The sequence below is a fragment of the Apteryx mantelli genome, chromosome 13 (genome assembly GCF_036417845.1).
Source record: "Apteryx mantelli isolate bAptMan1 chromosome 13, bAptMan1.hap1, whole genome shotgun sequence".
Lineage (NCBI taxonomy): Eukaryota > Metazoa > Chordata > Aves > Apterygiformes > Apterygidae > Apteryx > Apteryx mantelli.
The window spans coordinates 16,903,304-16,924,880 of NC_089990.1; the positions used below are offsets into that span (position 1 = coordinate 16,903,304).

General features: G+C 44.8%; 1 protein-coding gene across 9 annotated transcripts in view; it reads left to right on the forward strand.

Moving 5' to 3' along the window:
• The first annotated feature begins 325 nt into the window (after positions 1 to 325).
• Positions 326 to 21,577, forward strand: part of GPR50 (G protein-coupled receptor 50) — a 208,098-nt gene continuing 186,846 nt past the window's right edge. For 5 of the 9 annotated variants that reach the window (XR_010885492.1, XR_010885493.1, XR_010885491.1 and 2 more), the window contains exon 1: positions 326 to 498. The gene's annotated coding sequence lies outside the window, so the exon portion shown is untranslated. Of the gene's footprint in view, positions 499 to 703; positions 826 to 3,017; positions 3,105 to 21,577 lie in introns of those variants that run through there. The other 4 variants (XR_001293087.2, XR_010885494.1, XR_010885495.1 and 1 more) reach the window with 2 other exon arrangements.

Genomic DNA, 21,577 nt, shown 5'->3' on the forward strand with positions numbered 1-21,577 from the left:
GCGGTGGCGCCATGAGACAGCGCTGCGGAGGCGCTGCCCGCTCCGCTCCGCGCCGCTCCGCTGCGCGCGGGCTGCCCCGCGCCCCGGCCCCCCCGACCCCCCGACCCCCCGGCCCCCGGGCAGCGCTGCCGGGGCGGCGGCGGCGGCGGCGGCGCCCCGGGGCCGGGCGCTGCGCGGCGCCGCGGGGAGGAGCGCGGCGGCGGCGGCGCGGGGGCTGCGCGGCGGCGGCGGCGTCGGCGGCGGCGGGGCCGGGGCTGCCCGGCGGGGCGGGAGGAGGGGCCGCGGCGGCGGGCCGGGCCGGGCCGGGCCGGGCAGAGCCACGCATGGAGCGGCCGGCGAGCAACGGGAGCTGCGCGGGCTGCCGGCTGGGGGCCGGCCCGGCGGCGCGGGCCGCCACGGCGCTGGCCGCCGTCCTCATCGTCACCATCGTGGGGGACATCCTGGGCAACGTCCTGGTCATCCTCTCGGTGCTTAGGAACAAGAAGCTCCGCAACGCCGGTGAGTGCCGCGGGGCGGGGGGAGCCGGGCGGCAACTTCCCAAACTTCGCCCCGGCCCCGTTAGCGCAGCGGCCGCGGCCGCCCCGTCCCGGCCCGGCCCGGCCCGCGCTGCGGCTCCCGCGGCCGCGGCTCCCGGGGCCGGAGGGGGAAGCGGAGCTCAGCGCGCCGCGGTAGCGCCGCTCCGCTGCGCTGCCCTCGCCGCTGAGCCGGGCTGCGGACTCGCTGTTTTCCTTCCCCGCGCTGCTGCTTTTCCTCCAACTTCTTCGAACTTTTTGTCTCCCGGAGACAGCTGCAAATAAAGGAGCCCGTCCTCAAGTCCTGATTCAGGTAAAAATCTTATTACTTTCAATGAGAAGCTTGCCGGGAAAGAGCGAGGAAAGCAGGAATTAGGAAGATGGTGAGAGTCAGGTGCAGAAGGAGATGATTCATAGTCTAAGGAGAACCTCTTACAGTGCTGAACACTTGCTTTTATGCCCCTGCCTTGCATCAGTTCAGCGTTTTCATCTTAACGCTGCTGTGCTTTAGTTGACAAGCTAAAAGCAGAGAGTAAAGACTTTCCAATTCTTTCCATAGGCAGTTTGAAAATCTGGCTTGGGGCTTTAACGTAATGACTTCCCTCATGAGTTAACCTAGGAAAATTATAATATTGAGGCTGACAGTAACTATTTTTAAGAAGGCTGTGTATTTTGAGAGTGTGCTTTTTCTGCCTTCTGTGTTCTGTTGTTTTAGCAAGAAACACTGTTCTGTAAGGAGTTTCAGGGAATCTGTATAGCGCTGCTGAAAAGGTACCGTAGAGTACATTTTGTTAGTGACTATACCGTTGTCTGCTTTTACAGCAAAAGAGGTAAAATGAACTTCAGTTTTACAGCTTGTACAGCTTGTGGTGAAATGTCTCCAGTATTTATAGTCTGTAATACAAAGTGGAGACCCTGATCTCTCTCTCATTCTTCTGTAAACGTGGAGTAACTCAAAAGAGTTCAGTAAAAGTAGCCCATGGGTAAAAACAATGGGACAATGCCCTACTGACTTTAACATTTGATTAGTTTATTAATGGAAATGTATAATGTGGCTAGGGCAGGTGCTGGACACAGTGACCTAATCCAATGAGTTACTCTGTTTTAACTGATAAATGAAATGTGGCCCATAGTATCCACAATATATCAAAATATTATACTGGATTTATGAGAACTTAAATGTAGTTGGGAAAGGTGTTATCTTAAGTGGCTCCATTTTAAAATGTGAGCATTGTGAGCTTATAATCAGTGGTTCTGGGAAGGAAAAATAAAAAAAACTTCCTAAGATAAAATAAAAAATTGATAAGTAATGATGATTTATGTCGTCTGGCTAGGTAGTGCAGCAAGTAGATCTGAAACTATTTAGCTGCTTTTATCACCTTTCAAACTGTTAATTGCTTGAATGCATTTCATGTCTTAAGAATGTCTCCTAGGTAGCTTGAGTTAAAATTAAAGCAAAAGTGTAAAAGAACAACTTTCTTTCCCTTTAATTGATAACAGAGATATTGTCAAAATCTTAATAAGTCTCAGTAGCTTGTTGTCTGCTCTAAATACAAGCCATTGGGATATACTAGTAAAACCAATACAAATGAAATCTTTGTTAACCGACAAAGTGACTCTTGTTGTACACAGAATTCAGGGTGTGACCAGTGGAGAATTCGTAGGTACACACTTCAAAACAGTGGTAGATCTCAAGAGACCTGTCCCGATTCACTGGCCTGAGTGCTGTTCTTCTCTCAGTCAACAGCCTAAGTTAGCAATATGTTTGCAAAGTCAGTGGAGGGGTCAAGATCAGGAAAGTGAGGCTGTCAGACTAATGATGATGGTCCTGTATTTATTAAGTTAAAATGTCTAACCAGGATCTAATCGCTCTCATCTTATTTTGCTGAAAAGATCATATGTGTTTAGGATGTTCAAACAACATCCTGCATCTGTCCATGTTGGCAAGCAAACAGACTGTCTGCCTTCCTGAATGCAGAACAAGAAGTCAAGGGGTCTCAGCTCAATTTGTGCTCCTCCTGGCACGCGAACAAACCCACAAACAAGGATGCTTATCCGGAGCGCAGCAGCCAGTTAGAAGTCCTTTAGACAAAGAATTTCCTGCTCTTGTTCAAACATATGCTAAGCCAGTCCAGTAAATAAAAAAGACACCCGTTACAGATGTGTCAGTTCTTGCCAAATCCTGGAAGTGCCAAGCCATCCGTTTCTGGAGCAAGCTCATAGGGAAGCAACAAGAGCCCAGTGACAAGGTTGTCACCTGGAGCTAAAACTGTATTGCAGGATAAGCTGGATTCAGGCTGAGACATGAAACTGGCACTGCCTCGATGGCTCTGGCAGGTGACCTCCCTCTTTGGGATGGGACTTTTGGTCGCAGCCTCCTGGACCTCTCTGCAGTACTTGACACACTTCAGTATCTGTGCACAGCCTGTGGCTAAAACGGGTAGAGAGTATGTGCATGGCTGGCAGCAGGGTCTCACCATAGGCCTCCACTCCTTGTCTCACTAGGGGCATCTCCACCAAGGTGGCCAAGTGCCTGGAGGATATTGGCTCATGGGTGAAGAACAGTGCCTGGAGCTGAACGAACAGAAAGAGGTGATGTCTGTGAACAGAGGAAATCTGGCTTCATTCAAAGCCCCAGGGCCTTCTCGTTTTCAGTCCTGTTAACTCTTCACTCGCTCGTCATCACTGTTGGAAAGTTCACATCCACAGTTGGTCATTGGGTCAGTCGTGCCGGAGCACTGCTGACATTAAGCCTTCATATAGTAGCATCTGTGAATCTTCTGTTGAAATGCTTCTGTTATCTCCAGTAGGCTCCTTCCCATTCTGGCAAAGAATGACCTGGAGTCAGTTTTTCAGAGCTTCAAAGTTTCTCTGGCAGACAACAGCAATATAGTGTAAATGGCAAAAAGTCGTTAACCCTTGGGAGGGGTGGGTATCTGGAGAGGTGGATGCTTGGAACTGCCTGTATATTCAATCTGAGAGTTTCCAATGAAGTTCCAGGTTTGGGTCCATATGCTCATGGTGCTGGATGTTTAAAAGGTTGAGGATGAAGGGCACAGGGAATAACTGCTCCTCTGCCAGAAGACATGTCTGTGTCTCTTTGGCGGGGGCAGATGAGAAGGGCTGAGCTTTCTAGGTGCTGAGAGTCTTCACAAACCTGGCCACCTTGCTCGCACTGTCAAGTATGCAGTGGTGAACACATTAATTTAAAAGCAAACACCTGATCTTTAAGACTTTCCAAGAGAAATCACTGTGTTCCACTTCTCCTCTCTGGGAGGGAGTTATATATATCAGATGGGTGTTCATGTTTCCTGTGTTGTTACTGGAAGGTACTCGGAGTGCTGAGCGCAGTTCAAGACCCTATGTAGGAAATAATACGAGTGAACGATGTATTATATGGCAAGCATAAAATCGTGACAGACTAAAAGTTGCTGGCATATCTGTGTTTACAGCTTCTCATTTGTGGTTCCTGCTGGCTTCACAAATGTGAAAATCTGCACTAACAAACAGTCAAAAATTTTAAATAAATCAGTCTGTTCTTTGGGCAAAGGCTCTGGAAATACACTTTTCTAGCTCTTTTGAACTTTCTGAAAACATAGGGCATACAGCCAAAATGTGCATTTCTTGAAAACCCACATCTTGCAGTAACTCTGCCTGGAGTTTCGCATACAGAAGGATGAAAGGTCAGGCCCAGGGCTTGCTGATATCTGCATTTGCTCTGTCTCAGACATGTATTAACGCATGCCACTTGACTCCTGGGATGTGATGAGATCTCTGTCAAGCCCACACCAAAGTGGGATGTGGTAGTCTGGCTACCTAGGAAGAGCATGAACCTGTAAACAGTGAAGGCTCCTATGTTTCTTGTTTCACAGGTGTTTTCAAAACCAGAGTTTACCTTTTGCTTTGGCAAAGCCTTTTTTACTAAGGCAGGATTCAGGTCTCCGTGGCATGAAGGTTTTTGTTTGTTCATTGTAGAAACTTTTATTTATTTATTTGCTTTTAAAAATCAAGGGCCCAGGCCCCCATCTTGTCTTTACCCCCCAAAATCTCCATGCTAAATTGAGATACAATTTCCTAGCCTGATCTTGCAAACTCTTACATATATAAATATGGTCTTCTTACATAAGATGTGGTAGGCGTTGGGCAAGCAGGAATTCCTGGTAAAAGACAGGGTCTGAGGAAACTAGGTTGACTTGTTAATAAACTAGATTAGATGGAGATACCTCTGTGTGGATGAAACATTCTTGATGGGAAACTGAACTTTGTACATGTGCAGTGACTTCTCTTGTTACAGTATAACACGTTTCTGAACGCAGAACAAGGATATACTCTGCTCTGTGGCAGAAAATATATGGAAGTGAATAGAATTACAGGCTCATCTCAGGCTGGAGCAGGTTCGGAGGATGGTATCTAGGATTGCCAAGGGAATGGAGAGCTGCTGTTAGGATAGGAAACTAAAGAAAATCGTCCTGTTCAGCCTAGCAAAATGGAGTCTAAGATGAAATGTGGCTCCTGTATGTAAATATATCTGCAGGGAGAGAAGGAAGTGCATAAGGGAGGGAAAAGTGAAAAGGTAAAATTAGGCATAAATGATGGAAGTTATGTTAGAAATTGGAGGAACGTTCCTGACTGTTCAAACAGAAAGATGGTCCTGAAATGTCTCTCTAGGGGGAATAATGGGGCAGAAACCATCTCTACAACTTCTGGATAGTTTCTGAAAAGAATTACGAAGCGTGGTATCTGCAACAGCGTGGCCAGGACTTGGTGATCATCATTCTTACTGAGATGAGAGGAGGAACCAAGTCCCCTTCCACTTGCTGGTGTTTGCTGTTGTCTGTAAGCTTCCCAACCCAGAAGTGCCCTTCACATATAGCAAAGGTGTTGGCGATGGGCAAAACCCAGCACCCCCGGGGTTGGCAGCTTTTCTCCTCCACGCCACTGCTGTGTAACACCACATCATTGTTATATAGAGGGCACGAACTAGCAAACAGCAAGGAGTGCAGTGAACAGGCTCTGCCCATTGCTGTTGCCTGCAAGTCTGGTGGTGGTAGCTTTGGATAGGGGAGATTGAGGGGTGGAGAGAGAGTGAGTGGCTGGTCTTCATGCATTGCCTGGTGTCCATCCTCAAGATTGGGTGCAGCAGTCTAATATTACCCCTGCTCTTATTAGTAAATGCTCTTGGTGGGTGTAGGTACCCCTTTGCATCCTTTGGGCAAATACACATGGGGTGGTCTGGGGGTCTGGTTGCTGCCTCTTTAGATGCTTTGCTCCTTGGTGTGAATGTCCCGGAGCAGATTACAGATGGAGGAAGAGAGGAGGGAAGGTCTCGGGAGGACTTTGCTCCTTTGTACTCAACCTTTGCTCAGTTCCTGGATGATTTGCATTCCCAGCTTTGCAACTGCTGATGCAGCAAGCAGGTCCTTAGCCAGGGGCTGAAGCCGGGAAATGCTGCAGGATGGGCCCAGTGCTGTAGGTGCAATGGAGGTGTCATCTCAGGGTGCAGTGCCAGCCTTCCTTCCTTGTCCAAGGAAATGGCACAAGGTGACCGCATGGCTGGGTCTCTGTGTTGTCTGTGTCATGGGCACTGTATTGCTCTTCTCCATTTTTCAGCTGAAAAACAGGTTTCTGGCTTTTTCTCTAACTATATTTCTGCTGCCAAAAAGCTGTCTTTCTGATTTGTGGGTCCTGGTCCCTGGCAAGAATGTTGTCTCTCTTCAGGGAGCTGAAACGTCAGTGGGGGCAGTCAGCACAAGTATAACTGTAATTAGGTCACTGGGCTCAACCAGTTTTTAATCCACTTGATATGGACTACACTGATGTTTGTGCAGTGTTGGGGGTTTTATTATCAGACTGTCATACTGGCCAAAGTCAAATGTCACACAGAAGTCTACGTGTATTATGTCAACACGGTTACCTTTGTCAACCAAATGTGTAATCTCAGAGGAAATACCAGATTAATTTGACAAGTCCTCCTACCATAAAAGTCTGTTGACTAGCACTAATTGTGTTTCCATCTTTTAATACTTTTTTGCTTGCTTTGGCCTTTCCATGACTCTGCCTGGGACCAAAGTCAGGGTAATCAGCCTATAGTTCCCAGGTCAGTCCGTTTACCCTGCTAAAATATTGGCACAACACTAAGATTTTGTTTGTTTGAGCTGGGTTTTTTATTTATTGTTCCAAGATCTCTGGAACTTCCTGACTGTCCTGTGATGTCTTCCAAAAAAAAAAAAAAAAGTCAATGTTAGGGATTCAGGGAGCTCATTTATGCACTATTAGGTGTTAGTTTTGTAGTTTCACAGATGTAAAAAATGTTTAATAGATGGTGTTGAGTACCCTTCTGACGCTTCTGGAATTCAGAGAATTTCTTATAGCTGAGATATAAGTAAGTCATCCTTATCTGGAAAGATAAGAAATGCTTATAATTTCTACATCTTTATCAGCATGGATAATTTCACTTTAGCTTTTTAGCATCAAGCCTGTTGTATCAATAGACTGTTGTTCTTTTCTGACGTACCTATTGCCATTAGTTTTGTGATATCTTTTAGCTTTCTTTATAAAATATGTTGATTTCCAGCTACTAATTTTATAGTGTTTTTTTTTAATTTGTTACAGATATGTATTTGTTTCTTAAACTCTTCTTTAGGCTCCTATCTTAAATGGTTCTTTTCTTAAACAAAGTAAACTTTTTTTGAATATAGTACTGCTTTTGTTTTCAGGCCTCTGAAGTATCTTTAAACATCTCTGAATCAGCACTGTTACTTTTACATACATACATATACATACACAGACACACACACACACACACATATATATACGCAGTATATATATATTTAGGTGGTTTCTCTCAGTTATTTTTGTGCCTGATTGTTTCTAGTTTTAAGAAATTGACCTTTTAAAGTGTTACATTAGACCAGGTTCTGTTTTCGTATTGCAAATGCTGTTGAGAACTGAGATTGGTTTTCTTCCAGCTATTATGGGATTTCCTTGGTTTGTATCCTAGAAAGCTATCTACCATATGTAGGTGTTTTGAGATTTTTTTTTTTAAGCAACACGAACCCCCTGGCATATGTCACAAGACTGAAATTACATCATTGCTTTCTGTGCATTGCAGATAGATGTTTAAGGAGCTGCTTGTCTGCTCTGCTGATTCATTTGTCTGTAGCGAACTCCCACCAGTGCTTTTGATTTATCCAGCTTCTGACCCTCTGAAATGCTAGGGACCCTAGAGCAGGTGCCTTGTCTCTCTGTTGGACTTCAGGTGAGAGCTGAGCTGTTTGTCAAGGGAACAGTTTGTCCCTTTTGGCACGAATCCTGAGGAGCCAATGGCATAGCTTTCTCATGTTTAACCATTCCCCTTCCTGAAACTTGAAAGTCTGTTTTTGACCAAAGGATCACTGCCCTCTGAGATCTCCCACTCAAAATTTTCTGTTGGGAAACGTCAGATTTCAGTTCGTTAAACAATCTGCGGCATCGCCTTCAGATGTCATACTGACAACTGTGCAATGACTGCAGTGGACTAAGGTCTGGCAGCCCAGGATCCTACATGCTCTGAATTCCTGGTTGTCCTTCAGCTTAGGTGCTGCTCTTGTTGGCCTAAGTACGGTCCTGGGTGACTTTCAGGCAAGGCCAAGCTGGACTCTGGAGCTGCTGAGGAGTGCATCATGGCTGTGGCTCATGAGCCTTGATAAAAAGAGCTAGGCGGAAGGGTTCAACAAGGTCTGGGCAGAAGAATGAGCAGAAACCAAAGGGGAAAAGTGGGAATCCTGATGGGGGTGGTGGGAATCCAGCCACAGCAGGAGGAGGGATGGAGGGATGTGCTAACAAGAGCCAAAATGAGGGGGTTGATCAAGAGCAGGCAGTAGGAAGCTTCCTCTTTCCAGTGCTGAAATATAAAGTGGAGAGAAGTGGCAGCTCTGTGTGTTGCAGACGTTCATATTTGAAGGTGGATGTAGGTGGGCTCAAGAGACCCTAGTGTCTTTGGGGAGGAACTTACCTGGCCTTGTGGTAGGTGATGAGGAGGCACAGAGCCTGTATGAGCTGCAAGCTAAATGGAGTCTAATGTATTTCACCTTGCTCCTGGCCCTGAATGTAGCCTTCAGAGCTTAGGTGTGGGTTTATTTCTGCAGATATTGCAGTAGAAATTAGAGCAGATTGAATCTTAATGGGGTGAGTAAAATCCATACGCACAGTTACATTTGAATGCATTAGCAATTGGAGTCCAGGCATTTACTCCCAGAAGGGAAATATTGCCTGGCAGACAGAAGGGAGGGAAGAGCCTCCCCCGGAGAGTGCCTACAGCGTGGCTCCGGCAGGGTGCGGGGCTTCCCATGGTGTTCTGGCCACCCACGCAGACCAAGATGGGTGGCACATGGCTCACTTGTGGTTTTAGCTCTGTTCTACTTTGTGGGAAGATTCACAGGGGAGGGATTTAGAGAAGAGAATAAAATAGCTGCTTAGATATTCTCCAGGTAGTCCAGGATTTTCCTATGACTTGTGCAAGGCAACTAAATTGCTTTTATATGCTCTGTGGGGTGAGGAGAGCCTCCGCTGGGCATGTACTATGGAGTGGCTGGGGGACAGTAGTTTATTCCTGTATCTCTGGGCTTCTGCTCCTGTGTGGCCTTTGCTGCTTGGGCAGCAGCTTGAGCCAGCACTGGGACCTGCATGGAGACATGGTGGAGTGTGCAGTACACAGGGAAGATAAGAGAGAGTAAAGAATTGGGGTCCTGGTGCATGGGAATGGGTTTGGGAATGGGAATTTGCTTTTAGGGTGGAAGTGCTGGCGGCCATGAGGACATTATCTGTTTTCAGGGCTTGTTCATTTGTATTTACTCAGCGTGCATATTTGTTCTCTGCTTCTATCTGCTGAATACTTCCTGTGGCAGAATCCATCCAAATCTTGCCATCCTTCCACTTCTGCTTCATTGGCCCCAAGTCTCATCTCCAGGCTGCTGAAATGCTCCTGCCTGGCCTTTTTATTGCTGTGAATTTACCCTTCCAATGTGTTTATTAGTGCTCAGCTTTTGGGCATCCTTATGGCCAATGGAGAGTTCCCAGCCTTTAGAGGAGAGCAGAGTCACCCTGGTGTTGGCGGGCAGGATTGGGGATTGCCCATGTAGCAGGCAAGGGAAGAGCTGCTGGGGAGCTGTCTTTTGAGGCACAAAAACGGATGAGGGAAGGGCTGGGGACGTTGGGAGAGGTGTTGTGCAAGGCTCCTGCTCTGTGTCCTTGGCTGCAACAATAAGACTGTGATGGCAAAGCAGTGGCACTTCCCCCACACTGTTTCCAAGTAAAATCTAATGCTATTCTTGGCTGGTTCCTAGGAAAATGGATTATATCATATTAAAAATATCCATTCTTGGATTTAATAATATTGCTAAACTAACTTAAATATATTTCTTTCAGAACCCTATGGTATTCTGTGGAAACACTGGCTGTTTATCTGCTGGAGTTGCCAAGCACATACTCCAAAGCCAATCCTCATTCATGCAAATCATTGCTCTTTTAAATAGAAAGGGAGAGAGAACAATAGCCTGTTGTCATTAGCTTTGGCCAGGCTCAGTGTGATGAGCTGCAGCGAAGGGGTTGTGTGTTGGAAAGCTGCAGGCAGCAAAGCACAACGAACTTTCCTGGGTCAGATCTCTGCGTTGACATTGCTAGAGAGTCACCTGGGGGACCAGTGCTAGGGCTGAGTTTCTGGGTTAGCTTCACTCCATGGCTAAGCCTTTTCCAGTTTAGTATGTTCTTTAGTCTCTGCACTTAAGCAGATAGATCAAGGTACTCCCTCCTCCTCCTTTATTTTGAGATACTCCAGAATGTTTTTGCAAGTTGCCTGTGGGAGAAGCTGGGAAGGCAGTGGAAGCCCATTGATGCTGGAGTTATGTCTTCTCTGCAAAGTTGACAGGTGTCAGCCCAAATAAAAGCAAACCCCAACCCAGGTTGTTCATTCTCCAGCCAAGGGAAGTAGCCCAGCCTATAAGCACCTCCAAGCCAGGTCTGTGGCTTTTCTGTGTGGTCTAGGAGGTCAGAGCTGAAATTCATGAAGAGCCTGGCCAACTGTTCCATACGGACATGGGCTTAAGGCGTGTTAACTTTTTCTCAAGCACTGCAGTTACCCTTTCCAGTTCCTGGTACAGAGACTCAAGGCAAGTCACGACAACATGAAATATCCCAACAAGAAGCTTCCAGTAGCGTTTAGAGTGGGCTGGCATGGTTGACAAAATTGATATTCTTGCTTTTCTCTCACACTCTCTATTGCCACCTCTCACACTCTCCTCCCACATCTACTCTTCTGACAGAGGCCAATTAACTCTCACACTAACAGAATCTATTAATATTTGCCTGAAAATGTAATCATGCAAACCTCTGAAAAGACAAATAACTTATAAATGGCCAGTGTGATCTCAGCATCTCAATAAACAGCAGCAGAAAAGCTGAAGAGAAGTTAAAAATCTAGCTGTGCTTGCTTTTTCCATCACTAGTTCTGCCTGTCATCTTTTTACCTCCCCCAAAATACTGAATTTCTCAGTGCTCTATTTTACAAGGAGAAATTAAGTGAATATGAAGTATACTGTTCCCTTTTATGTGGAGATACATAAATATGTACGTGCATACGTATATATAGTCAGAGATTATATCTTGACTTTTCAAAGGATAGACTAGAAATAAAATAAACCTATTCTACAATATCTAAGATTTGAATGTTAGATCAGCCATAAGTCTAGGAAGTGTAGATCTGATTTTATGTCTAAGGTCTAATGTCTTAAACAGTTTTGTTTTTTTTTCCTAAGCAAAACTGATGAGGCAAAACTAATCAGGTCAAGTTTGAAACTTTCTAAAAAAAACACTTCAAAATAGTCATAGCTGAGAGACGCAGAAATAATGAGATGTTACGGTATTGGTTCCAAGCTCAGTCCCTCTCCCGTGGGTCCATGGGAGTATGTGTGGGGCTTGCAGAAAAAGGCAGAAGTGATAGAGGGAGGCAGGACTTTTCATTTCTATGGGAGGCTGTAATGCTAATCTCTGCTTTCAAGAAGGCCGTTGCGTTGCTTTGAGCTATGGTGGCCGGCAGTAAGAGCAAACAGGAGCAGTGGGATACGCAGCGCTGTGCTGCTCTAGCCAACAGGTGAGCTTGGGTCTTCGGTAGGCGATTGTATGTGTTTGCTGCTGTGATGCACCGGGTGGACAGGCAGCCAGGCAGTGCCTGTCTGCATGCATCAGCCGTGCCCCTGCAGAGCACCCTGCCTTGCAAGGTGCCATCTTTCAGGGTGCTGCTCGCCCAGGCGAGGAGCAGGCAGAATATCTGGGCATATGTGCCAATTTCCTGGCCCTTCAGGGGTGCACTAGGTTTATCATCATCGGAAAACAGAGAACTTGTGAGACGTCTGGTTTGTCCCTGAGTAGATGCGCTGTACCTATGTCATTCTGTCAGATGCTGGCCAGCCAATTTCTGAAGACCAGGACCTCCCCAGAGACTTCTGCCTAGTGCTTGGCTTTCAGGAGGACCTCTGTCGTGAGCAAAGTTTCCCTGACCTGGTCTAGATTCGCATTGAAAAGCAAGATGATGTTGTCTACTATAACCTAGCTAAGTCCTTCTAAAAGTCAAGACAGAGTTGTGACTGGATTGCAGGAACACGTAGGTGGGAAAACTAGGGTTTGCTGTGCAAGGCAATGAGGCAGTAAACTGTGGCTTGCCCTGCTTGGTTAGGACAATAGGCTAATTTGCTAATGAGACAAGCCTGTGCTCTAGCGTGTTTCCTAGTGTGGGTGTACCCTTGGAAGCTGTTAATTAAGGTCTTGCTAAATCCTAGTCTAAACAAAGCCTTTAAGATTAGTTTGGGAACAAGAAATAACCACTGGATGAACACCAGCTTTGTATGCCTTAGCACAGTCACGGCCTTCTCTGCCTTCTCTGTGGAGTCTTTAAAATAACAAATACGCTTTGGAGTAAATCATACAGAAATGGAAACAGAGCAATGGGCAAGCAACAAACAGGGCTTACCGAGTGCTGGACTATTTCAGCCTTCCCTTGGCAGTGCCTGTCCTTCCTCACTAGCAATTTGACTGGAGTTCTCTTGTTTTTGCTTTTTCATTTTTATTATTTTTTTTAAGACAAATTCTTCCCAGAACAGGCTGGATTTCTTCTGATTGATCATTAACCTTAAAAAATCAATTGCTGCTGCTGAACTGTTTCCACTGCACTTATGAATCAGTCTTTCACAATTTTTTTCTCACCTTTGAAAGTGATTCTTTTGCCCATTTGCAACAAATTTCAAAAGATACCCAGTTTTTCTCTCATGTGGAATGAAAACAAATGATCAAACTCTGATACTTTTTCCTGGAATGTGATCCTGTTTTGTAGCCAACCCTTTTCTTTTCCTCTCTCCTGTTTTTAGTGAGTTTGGATTCCTAGCAATCAACAAAACTGTACCATGAAGAGGTGACTGAGGTGGCAAATGTGATCCCCTTTCTCCAACTCTTAATAGTGTTCATAATGCCTGAGCAAAAACTTCTCCCATGAGCGTGCTGCTGCACTGCTTGCCATCACCACCCTCCCTCCTTCACAGGTAGCATGAATGTGTCGGGCCTCTGTGCTCTTACTGCCTGATTTAGGTTAGATGCTACTTTGTGATGGACACGCCCAAGCAGATATTATTCGATGGTTTGATATGCCTGTGGACGTACACTTGTGCCTTACTGATGAGGCTTGCTAGTGAGGTTTTGGTGGTTTGTGCTTGCAGAGCGTAAAAATTGGCAGAGAGATGGTTGGCACCTATGTTACTCTGGCGTTAAGGGGAGGGCAGTTGTGCTGCAAAGCTATATGCAAGTTGCTGTGCACTGTGGTCCTGTGCTTATAGAACTTGGGTGATACCCCCATGGTGCTTTATTTTCAGAAATTGAGAGTGACTGAGCCCAGGGTCCTTACAGCAAAACAGGCAAGTTGTGGGGCCAAGGTCTTAGCCCCAAGCCATCCTTACCTGAGGTAAAATCACTACCAAACTGAGGTGGAAGGATATTGCATGTGAATGAAAAGGAATTACTGAGCAACCCTTTGCTTGGTTTTGTTTTCTAGCATGGACATCTAAGACAAGTCTGTTTTGAAGTGGTGGGGAATAGCTGGTCAGCTTTCTATGTAACCCAGGGAAAGCACTCATGTTCCAGGAGCAGTCCTGGCCTCGTATACATATATAGCTTTCCTGTAGAAGAAGAGAAAGATAAGCCGGTTCCTGTGAAACATTAACTTTGTGCATGTCCTTCCATGCACACTTGCTTCTCTAATACTGCTCAGACTGCTCTTTCCCTGGGGAAACCAGGTGGGATCAGAGGGGAAATGTGCTGTATCCAGGGCATCTAAATATATTTGAATAATTCCTGACTTCACGGATGAAGGTGCCAGGATGGACAGGTGCTTGGCAGCGTATTGCAGTTCTATCTTTGGAAGCCCAGGGCCACTTTTTCTTCTATGTGCTTGATTGGTTTGTTTTAGCTAGTAGACTTTCCTCAAAGCAGGGTTTTCAACATGCACTGCATCCTTTTAAAGTAATTGGGTGGGATTTGAGTTGGCAGCACACTAAGCATGGTAAGTAATTTGGTGGCACAGCTGCTTTTGTTCTGTCAGCCTGGATATAACCCCACTAGCAGAACATAAATTCATTCCTGTTTGTGTTGGAGGAACAGAAGGTTTCCTGTAGGTCATGATAATTGATAAGTCTTGGAACTGGTGCCTGAACCAGGTCCGAGTGCCAAGTGGGAGCTGGGGGGCATGTGAGTAAATACTTCTAGCATCCCCTCCTGCACTTCTGAAGTTTCCCTCACCCTGCTGCCTCCTCTAAGTAAATGCCGACGCAGGAGTTGTCTCTCAGAGGGATGGTCCCCCACCAGAAAATCTGTTCCTCACGAGAGCACTGGCATTGCAATTCTAATAACAATGTAATTGTCATAGTACACCCTGTGGGAGCTATTCCAAGGGTTGGTCCAAGGACATCTGCCTTCCACTGGGGAGGTGTCTCTGCCGTACCATCTGCCCTGGCACTTGCAGCGAGGAGCCGTCACTGACCTGGTGCGAAGCTCTCCACGGAGGCTCCCTGGGCCAGGCAACCTGCTGCGCACAGGGACTGCCGCCACGTATGAGCTCCTGTCCTGTCCTTTTGCTGCTTTGTGCGCTCCTCGAGGAGGAGGAGAATGGAAGAAAATGGAGGATAGTGCCAGGAGGGAATGACTGTCTCTCCTGGGCATCCCAGAGCTCAAAATGCTTGACTGTCTCTGCTCTAATGGGAAGATAGGTACTTCACAATCATCTTAAAAAGATGCAGCACAAAAGACTTCTGATTTGGCAGTTTTTGTCCTTGTTACGGGTGCCCACTTTGCAGCAGGCGAGCTGTCTGTTGGAGTGTCCTTGAAGTGGCACAAGAGTAGCAACAGGTGAAGTTTGAGTGAAAATTCACTGCAAAGTTGGAAAAAGGGTGGCATGAAGCTGAAATGTAGTTCAGTTACAAAAGAGCAGAAATTACCTTTCAATTAAATACTGCCCCTTTCATATACCTCTCCCTTGCCCTGTGATTTTTATGGTTATTATTTGTAAAAAATGTTTTTTAATTTTTCAGGGCGAGAGTAGTTGGTGCCTGAGCGAGAGGGTACAATACGGTGCACGATGACAAACTGACAGTGTACTTGTAACAGTCTTGAACTTGTCTGATTGTTTATATGTTGTGATACTGAAGCAGTGAAATGCCCAGCGCGGATGAATGAAGCTGCATTTTGAGGTATTCATCTCTGTAGCACTGTGAATCAGAGAACAGAGAGAACTGTGAAATAGAAGAGTACATTTTCCATGGAGGATATCCTGGTGTTTGAAACGTTTGCTCTTTTAGGTGATTTGTACGAAGTGTCTTAAGCACGGCTGGGGACGCAGCAATGTGGTGCTGGCTGGAACCCATGGACCTGTTCCTGTGCTGGCTTTAGACTCTCCAGCTTGAGTCCTGCATGCTGTGGTGGGAGCACAAACGTGAGCAGCGTGCCCAGATAACTATGGGCATATTTACTCAGCTTCTTAAGTAAGTTCTCAGACTGTCATTTGTGGTGAGATGGCCACACTGCTCATAGCTTTGCTAGCTAGCTCAGGGTCTGTCCTGAGTGTCTGACCCAAGCTGCTGCCACATCACTGTTCCAAATTCCTCCCACGTGACTGCAGTTTGGGCTCTGCCCTCCTGTGCCGTGTAATACTGTATGCAGCTGGGATGAGGGTGGAGGGCACATATAACACAGCCCCAGGGCAGAACCAGCTGATTTTGCTGCAGTAGGTCCAGATGACCCCAAACCAGGTTCTGTGCAATGATTTTTTATTTTTTTTTAATATATTACTTTCTGACTGAGGTGAGGGAAGGAGCAGAGCCGTGTGCATCACTGCTATTGGATTTTCAGGGCTGCTCCAAGGGAGGCCAGGCTTCCCTTGCCTCCTCGGGTAGGATGCCAAGTGGGGTGCAGTGCAGGGGCAAGCAATGTCATGGACTTTTTATGTTATTCTTATCCTCTGCATTTAGGAATAAAATAGAAGATGTGATTTCTTTAGCATGGGGGAAGTTCCTTTAACAGAAGCATCCTTTTCAGGGGGGATGCTGCTGGCTGAACAGGCTTTAGATCCACTAGATGCTGCTTCCTCTGTCTGAAGCAAGGAGCTGTAGAGCTGCAGTATCTGGAAGAAGCCAAGACGTGTGCGTGTGCATGTGTGTGTCTGTCCCATCTTCAGGTTTGCTTCTGAGCCCACCTATCAGAAATGGCTAGTAGTGCAGAATTTCAAGACATGCATCAAGACTAAAGTTGCTGCTTCTTGAGTAAGGTTAGCGGTAGGATGTATGATACCTATTGATCTGTTGCCTGTGGAGCTGTAGTTTTATCTTGCATTGTATTAATTTCTCTGCTTTATTCCTTCTCCCCCCTTTTAAAATTACTTTTGCTTTTAAATGCTTTTCCAAGCTGTGGAAAGCTAGTGACATTCCAAAACTCTCAACTTCAGTAACAGAGAACACAATTCTTCCTACATTCTCTATCGAGTGCTTCAGAATTCATTATTCTAATAATTGCCCGATTTTCAAACATTTAGTCTTAGTCTAAATATATTAACTCTCTAAATTGAGAGTATTGGTGCCTACTAATACATTAGGTCTGTTCCTGATGACTCTTTCATTTTCCTGTCTTCCTCATAATCTTGCTGTCTCAACTCCTTCACTGATTAATAGCATTTGCCTAAAGTTGTGTTGGGAGTATCTCATGAAGTAAAAAGACAGCTAAAATTCAAAGTAGCATGAGGCAACCTCGGCATGGAACTTGAAGGAAAGATTTGTGTCTGATCTGTGGTGCAGCTCTGTGACATCTCTTCTGCAAAGCTGCGCCTGGGGGAGTTTAAGTGGCTGGAAAGGTATAACGTGGGCATCTTTTCGTTGCGTCCTCTCCCTTCCCCTTTGCTTATCTTGCCTGCTTGAACTATAAGCTGGGAGTCTGTCACGTCAGAGCAGTGCCTAGCACAGGGAGGTCCTGTATTGCTTTGCCTGGGCACTAATATACCAAACATGAGTGACTTGAGCTTTGCAATCTTTACAAAAGCTACAACTTCTGTAAAAGTCATTTTATCAGTGACTCTGGCAGCCCAGGGATTTGTATTAACTGTTTCCTTAAGGGCTAATGGGACTGAACGGAGATGCATGGTCTACACCACTGTTCTGGGAGAACAGGGACAAGCCTGCAACCTGGTTTGTGCAGACATATGCAGCTAGGGTGTTTCATCTGAACAGCGGGCTTTTTCCATACTAATTGATACCCAGATGTTCTCTTGAAATGTGGTGGTTAAAGAAAAATGGTTGCATCCATAGGACAGAGGTGCATCAACCTAGCTCATGTATTTACCTAATTGAACTTTTGATTTAGATCTAATTTATTACACAATTCAGAAAACGTTCCTGAACACAGAGTAGGAAAAACTATGAAAAGCCATGTAGTTGTTGACTCTAGTGCCCCAGTCCTTCAGAACCTTATTTCTCATCTAATTAGCAAAGCAAAATAATCATAGGGTAGCATTTTGTATAAACTCCTCGCAGATGCGACTCGCTGTCTTGCAGAGTGGTGTAGAGCAGGCTGTAAATCAGGCAACACCTCTTTCTTACACATGGTCTAATTTCCTGGTCCGAGTAGATAAAAGGAGTGTAACAGGGAGCACGTATTACTCTTGCTAACTTTACATGTTCTCAGCTATGATGCTCCTTTTAGGAATGTTTCCTTCTCCAAAAAGCCAAATATGAACTGTCACCCTGAAGATGATGACAGATTACGAAAGTGCAATATGGAAATATTTGTCTCTAGGAGAAGGAATAGCATGTGCCCCTTACAAAGGACTGTAGCAACTGCAGAGAACAAAACAACTGAACCTGGTTCATGGGGTTGATCTTTAAAAATTCAAAGGTGAAGTAACCCAAGAGGAATTGGTTTTATAGCCATGTGCATCACAGATGGCATAGTCTATTTTTGCCCACCATTGAACATCTTCAGGCAAAAACTTTTAGGGAGCTTCACTGAGAAAAGTTCATTGCAATTACACGGCAGTTAATAACTGTATCATTTCTTGTCAGAAGTGTACTTGGCAAACTTATAAAGACTTTTTTTTCTTTCTTGCATGGCTATTCTTGTTTAAGGCTTCACTTGCAACAAAGCCCATAGAGACAGGCTTTTTGACTTCATAGTCTTTGCAATCCAGAAAGTGGAGGAAACACTGCAGGTTAAAAAGCAAGGTGGGAGGTATTTTCTTAATGTCACCATGGGGGAAGTCTGATGCTGATTTTATGTGCAGAAATTTAAGTTTCTCAGTGCTGTTTGGCAGACCTCCTCCTGCTTTACCAATGATTCAATATTAGAATTGGTCTGAGTAGAAACCTTTGTATGAATATGAACTTTAAGGGTAACAGGATTTGAGCTGCAAAATACAGCAAGTGAAACAGCAATGCACTGTTGTACAAGTTTGCATAAAGCCAGGGCAATAGTTCTTGGCATTCTTTACATCTAAGCTTTCATGAAAGAAGAGTCTCTTTTTGAGATCCTAATGCACACATAAATCTTAAGAATTTAGAACAAATCAGTAGTTGCTGATCACTGTAGTTAGTGGAATAATTCATATGTCTGTTCAGAGTAAAACTTTTCCGAAGCTTCTCTCTAAATTTAAGTTGACTGTTTGTAGCAACCAGCCAGCAATACAATATACTGAGCAAAATGTGCTGAGCATAACAGCACGTTTAATAACAAACAGGGTTATTAGGCTGTGAATAAATGATTGGTTCAAATCAGCTTGTGCTAGCGATAGTGCCCATTTAAAGAAAATGTACCATGTAATTCAAAGTGTTTCAGAACTAATAATAATAATTACATTCTTAATCACCAGGAGGCAATGTTTCTTTCCCTTGCAGCCAGGGAAACCCTAGCAGGATTTATACTTCTGCAGATGTAAGCCTCTAATTTCTCCGTACCAATTGTACAGGACAGGTCATTGTATGAGATGATTACTCCACTTTGCCGTATGGGGAATGACAGAGAAAGATTACAAGTTTTACTTTGTTTTAGGAAGTTTGAATAGAGAATATCTCTAATTTCTGCTCTATGGGAAATTGCAATGTCCAGGTTTCTTTTCTGTTGTTCTGAATTGGAGCAAAAAAGCAAAATTTCCTGCAGACTGAAAAACTTTGATTTCAGCTCGTGAAAACATTCTGTTACTGCTGAAACATGAAAACATGTAAATGTGCATATAAAATAAAACAGAATGTTTGCATATATGTAAGTTGAGATAAGTTGAAGCACATTTACCTGTTGAGCTAATTCATTTAGTCATTTGCCACTGAAAATTCTGTCAAAATGTCAGCACATTTCCCATGAAGATTCTGGATTTTCTTTACTTGATAGAAAACATTTCCATGCAAAAAACATGTTCCAACCAGCTCCACGTAGTTGGGAATAGGATCTGGATCACTGCATATTCAGCATCCAGCTCTGCCCACTTCTCTCAGCCTGCAGGCAGCCGTGTCTCAGAGGTGGAGATCCTACCTGCGGGAGGAGATTTGACAGAGGTGGCCTTTCTTTCTTGTTAAATGGCCTTCTTCTGAGTACAGCTTGGATCACTCTATAAATTATGTGTACCTTACTTTAGACAAGAGGTGCATCTGGTTTGGGTGATGAGGTTGTCTTCAAGTACAGGTGGCTTCTTCCACTAGTGGTACGGTTTTTAACCTGTGGGAGCCTCATACCCTGCGCGGTTCTCACTCAGGAAGCACGGTTATGGACTTCCTTGGGGATCTCTGAGCTAACTGGGAAGTTAGGCGCTTAAATGTGGCAGGTGTATCTTGCAGGAGCATGGCAGAGACTTGTCAGATTTGCAAGTGTGTGTTTTCCTTGAAAACATCCTGCTTTCTGGCCACCGTTAGAGCCTTGGCTCCTATAGCATCGTGTTGTACAGGGCACAGCATCTACTGCCCTGCCTAGGATTAACCACTGCTTGCTTTCATGTCTTCTGTTCCAGTTAGGTCTAAATAACCTGTGAAATGAAAGCTTTGTGCATCAACAGTCTTGTAAGATTTTCTGTTTATATGTTGACTTTAGTAGTGTTTAAAAATGAGCTCACTCAATAAATAGCTGCTGTGTTTTATTAATACCATGTATGACTGTAGTGTGCTTGGCTGTGTGTCAGGGAGGAGCGCTCCCTCAAGGCACTTTATCTCGCTGTTGCCCAGTATGCATTTTCTTCAACTTTTGTGTGAGGCAGCTGCTTCCGGCAGTTATCAGCAATGGGATGAGGGACTAGATGACCCACAGGTCTGCTTTGATATGGCTGTTGTCATGCTGAGACTGTTTATGAACCCTTTAGTCTCCATAAGGTGTGAGAAAGCATTACCTTAACAGGCCTCTGTGGAATAATTCAATGTGATAAATACAGCTCTTATTTACTTGGCTTTTTGAACACTTTTTGCTTTCAGGGTCACTCAAAAAGTCTTAGATATTATGTAAATAAAAAGCTGAAAGCACGGAAAACTGAAACAAAAGAAAAACAAGCAAAATGCAGACATTCTGCAGTTTGTCCAAGATAGCTTATATTGCGACACTTTGCCTTGGGGCTCTAGGTCATTTCTGCGAAAGCCTGTTATTTATTATATTGGAAACTATTATTTGAATTCATCCACAAATATGTTCCCAACCAAGGGAGGAAATTCTAAAGGGAGGGAGAATTTAAAGTTTCTCTGTGAGCAAGTCTGGTGTTTGATGCTCTTTATCCCCTTCCTCCTAAAACTTGGAAACAGGACAGTTCACGCCTTGGGATGAGGCGGAGTTTGAAGAACAGAAAAGCATTAGAAACAAGAGCTTGATTTGTGATGTTGCCTAAGAATACTCCACCTTGTTAAATGTGTCCTTCAAAACAATTTTTTAAAGCGATGCTCCTGATCTTATTGCCGCAGAAGCAGAAGAGCATTCATACTCACTTCCGTGCCCAGGATCAGGCCTCGTGGCTTGTCAGGAGTGTCCCACTTACAAAAAAAAAAAGGGGGGGGGCAAGGAACAAGTTTACCTCAAAACTTGTTAGTACTGAGAAAGGAAGCTGGTGAAGTTGGTGGTTTGGACTACAAAAGTATCAGGTATACCACAACACTTGCTCTTCTTTGTCCTTTGCTAAAAAATAGAAGAAGGCACTAAGGGGAGGGATGGAAATGAGAAAAGAAGAACAGTAAGAAAATGAAGGAATCTCCAGATTGTAGGATGTAGATTTACAGATCTTACAACAGGAGTCCTGTTTATGCTCTCAGCATGGATGCTATTTCCAGTTTTCCACATCCTTTCAGTGTCTCAACGATCTCTTGTGAAGATAAAGTGTGTTTACTTTTATTTTTTTGTTTCTGGATGAAATTGTGTGGTGTCCTCCCATTAAGGCCTCTGTGATTGTGTATATCTGGCAAATGAGTGTAGATAGGTAATCATTTGGACGATATCATATGCCAGAATCAAAATCTGTGTAACTATCTAAATGATTGCATACCCCATGACCT